The sequence below is a fragment of the Drosophila ananassae genome, unplaced genomic scaffold, assembly GCF_017639315.1.
Source record: "Drosophila ananassae strain 14024-0371.13 unplaced genomic scaffold, ASM1763931v2 tig00000170, whole genome shotgun sequence".
Taxonomy (NCBI): Eukaryota; Metazoa; Arthropoda; class Insecta; order Diptera; family Drosophilidae; genus Drosophila; species Drosophila ananassae.
Genome location: NW_025319143.1, coordinates 110,465 through 114,471, shown reverse-complemented (window position 1 = coordinate 114,471; position 4,007 = coordinate 110,465). Strand labels below are relative to the sequence as shown.

Sequence of the window (4,007 nt, the reverse complement as noted above, 5' to 3'; positions counted from 1 at the left end):
CATTTAATATTAAATAAAGTCCAGAATTAAGCGTGCTGGCGACAAGATAGATAGCTAGATACTAACAGGAAGAACGGAAGAATTAATTCGACGCGAGATAGAGTTAGAGATAGAGTTAGAAAGAGAGAGAGAGTAGAGAAGTAGAAAGTTTGCGATGCCTTAGATGTAAATAGGCTCGCGTACTGCCCACCCTACCTTTGGTCACGGTCCGATAAAGCATTGCTTTGGTGACCCCTTTCACACCCTACAACCGTGGAGTCATCAGGTCAGTTCAAACAGGAGGTATTCAATTCATTATAAAATAGATTTAATTCAATTTAAAACTAATAAAAATTTGGCTAGGGCTAAAGAGGTGTTTGACATTATTCCTAATTGTTTGCTTGCATAAACCAATAGTCTAATAACACGGGAGGAAAGCTTATAAGTAAGATTTAAAAAAAAATATAAATTAATGTAAATGTTTCGAGAAGTATGAGTTTATATATAATACTAGCAGTACCCTGCCACGTTTCGCTGTGGCATATTGTTGTTGCACGCATAAAAAATAAGTCAAACAAAAAAGAACAATTTTCAAATTAATTAAATTCTGTAATACTTGTGGGTATACAATATTCTTTGTTTCTCCTCCTTAATCATTCATTATTATTTCTGTATTTTAGTACATAGGTTGCTCTTCACTTAAGCACCTTGTGATACACGACATTTTTTGTTTTATTATCAGGCGCAAAAACAAACAACGCAGATGGTCTTCCGACCCGTGAACATGCCACGTATAATTGACCATGGGAAAAACATGAATGTTCTAGATTTAAACCACAAACTTTTAAGGATTGGCCTTGTGATTTGTTGATTGTCATGGCAAATGCAAGACGTATCGGAAATTGAAGTCTTTTAAATTCAAACGGCATATCGGTTGGGATCATCGGGATCCTCGGAATGAGAACTTCCTCACCTTTGAATTTTCCTATCATTATCGTAGCGTAAATTACATTGTTCATCAATTTACTAACCACCAAACGCGTACCGTTGCACAGTTTTGGTTGGTTTATGTTTCGAATCATGATTACTACGGAGCCAACCTTTAGGCGTATATTGTGCAGATGGTCGTTTATCTGCTTTGATGACAACTTTATAGTCATCATTTGGCATGCGCTCTAAAGCACTCTTAAACAACCTGACCAACGCATGATGTTCATGAAGCAGACACTGCAAGTCTTGAAGAATTGCTCGCTTCATTCCTGCATTGATCCCTAGGCGTCGATCAAGTTGTTCTTCCATGTTGCCCATGAAATATATTTGTAAAAATTTATTCTGTGTATCTTCGAAAGGTAGTAATGATCCAATTCGATAGTGAATCTGTCCTTGTATCTACAAAATAAAAACCAGATTCTTTAACTACATTCTATGTAAGTACAAAAATAAATACCTTAAATGTCGGATTAAAACCTCCTTCTTCGATATTGTCTGCCCCAAATGACGTCATTTGGAAACAACTATTGTATTTTCGAGTATTTGCAAGAAAGTGGCGTGATTCTTGTGTTTCGCCGCAAAGCAATGAATACAATGGCTCTTGTGGCGGAGTCAACACTGGCAATTTCACTTTACCATTAACGCAGCATAATCCAGGCGTTTCTCCGGAAAACTTTAATGCACCACAATACTCGCAAACAACGTCCATTTGCCCAATGCAAACGCTAGGATGCAAGCTGTAATCATTGCTGCAATCGTATCGAAACGCAGCTCGATTCAAATCAGCTAAATATCTGCGTCGCAAATTGAAATCTATTTGAGAAGCACGAAGTCGAGCCATACTATTGCGGCGCTGTTCACGTGCAATTTCTCGTTCTTCTTCAGTCCTTTCATATGCAATATTTTGTATTCTTCTTGCATTACGGCTTTGTCGGGAAAGATTCGACCGTCTTGGTCGCGGCATTATTAATTAAACTTCACTTCACTTCAATCCACTTGTTAATTATTTATTTAATAGAAATAGTTTTAATATTGATTTCAGCGCAACACAATCTTTTTGGTTCGTTGTTAAATTTGAGAGCCTGACTATGAATTTGACTTCGTTTGTAACTGACATTTTGACATTTGACATTTTCTTCTTAGCTGTCTGCCTAAATAAAAAAGTATGGGCCAGGGAGGAACGCTGTCGAACGGGACAAAAAGTATCCTATGTCCTTCTCCTGGCTCTAGGCTACCTCCCTACCAATTTTCACTCAAATCTGTTCTTCCGTTCTTGATTTATAAGTGGTGTAACATAAAACACGATGTTCTTTTATATATATAAAATAGATAATGAAATTTTGGTATGAGTAAATATCATTTTTTTCTTTTTTTTAAAAGGATAAATAAATTTCAAATAAAGGTATTAGAAAAATGATAATATTTAAAATTCATTAGGATAGAGTATTCATTAGTCAACAGTTAAATCATTTAAATGAAATTCGTGCTCTTGATATTTTTTATGTTAAGATGAAGGAGGAATGCATTAAATATAATATTAAAATTCAGTGGGACTCAAAAAAATTTTTTTTTTTACAGTGTATATGTAAAAGGTAAATAAACCACTCACTGTAAATCCATCGGCGAAAGATCGATCTCTGCTTTGGGTTGCTGTAAATGAGTGTAATGAAGCTTTTGCACACCATAGAATTTTAAAACAAACTTATTTTCGCACGAGGATTAAAATTAAACGATTTAAAATTAAACTGACAACCATTTTGTTCGCGAAAGTTTAAAAAAAATAAATATTATCTTCATATTTTCCAATTCCGTTTTTTTTCCACTTCACTAAAAGCCTGTAATTAATTTAAATTTAAATTTATAACTAAAACTATTGACTAAAAAGAAAATAAAATTAAAACATTTTATAACGCATGTGATTTGGGGGATGAAATGTAGATGAGAAAAGAGAGAAAAAAATGATCGCCACGAGTTTGGAGCTGGGCGGCTGGGCTAGCGGTTTTAATAATTTCTCTTTTGCTCCTTATTCCATGGCTGGTGGGGTCAACGGCCTTTCACTTAACGGGTCTTGAATTCGTTGGGTCTGCAAATTCCCTTACACCATCCCTACGGTTAATTTTCCGGCCACTGAGTGTTAATTTCCCGGCACCAATGTATTAGGAGATGAAGATGATGATGAAGATGAGGGGGGAGACGGATTACCCGATCGAGGTTAAGCCGCTCCTGAACTGGGAGCCTCCACCAGGAGCGCTCCCGGGGTGTTTTGGTGTGGACCGCAACGAAACTTTAAAACGGCCACAATAAGTACCCTGGAGTTATTACAAATATAAATTTTATATTCACCTGATAAATTTTGATAAGACCGCAACGAGGTCGCGCTTTCATAAAGCCGCGACACACAAAAGAAAAAAAAAACCCACAAACACAGGCTTAGGCTGCCCTTATCTCCGTTGCAAATCTAGATAAGCGTATGCATGTAAATAAAACAAAAACATACGCATGATCTGCAACTTACTCGGAATTTGATAAGAAAAAAAAAATAAACACTTTGCACTTGCGCTGATCTTGCGCTGATAAAATTTACACTTGCAGAGAGATATTATTTGGGCGTCTGCACTTCTGGGGGGTTTCGATAGAAAAGACCGAGCATGGAACAACCTACATTCCATTTAGGTTACCGGAAATGCAGAACAGCTGATATTGCAGCTTTCCTAAGCCTCCCCGCTGCAGCTGATCCCGCGCCTTAACAATTTGGCAACTCCCGAAGTAAAAGCTTCGCTTTAACTATCGGTTAAAAAACCCAATTTACAAAGCCGATATGTATATCGATGGTATTTGTTTACAATTTTAGTTTTTTTTTTTTTTTATTTATTATTATTTTGAAAATGACTCTTCAGTCGCCGCTACAATCTCAAGGGGAATAATAGGATGTTCAGCGATTGAACATTAAAATAAGTAAAGGAAATAAATTTAAGAAAATAATATGATTTATTTTAGAAATACCCAAAATATATTCCCCGCCTTTTTTTTGTTTTTTT

At 36.0% G+C, this 4,007-nt stretch overlaps 1 long non-coding RNA gene across 2 annotated transcripts; it reads right to left on the bottom strand.

The window, feature by feature from the left end:
* Window positions 1-2,629: 2,629 nt before the first annotated feature.
* Window positions 2,630-3,721, bottom strand: LOC116655695. 2 transcript variants are annotated; one of them, XR_006508028.1, is made up of 3 exons: window positions 3,485-3,721; window positions 3,172-3,427; window positions 2,630-2,804 (listed from the first exon to the last, which is right to left on the bottom strand). It is a non-coding gene; the product is annotated as an uncharacterized LOC116655695 (long non-coding RNA). The 2 variants fall into 2 exon arrangements; XR_004310760.2 differs by having other exon boundaries at window positions 2,632-2,804; window positions 3,172-3,253; window positions 3,313-3,719.
* Between the last annotated feature and the right edge of the window lie 286 nt (window positions 3,722-4,007).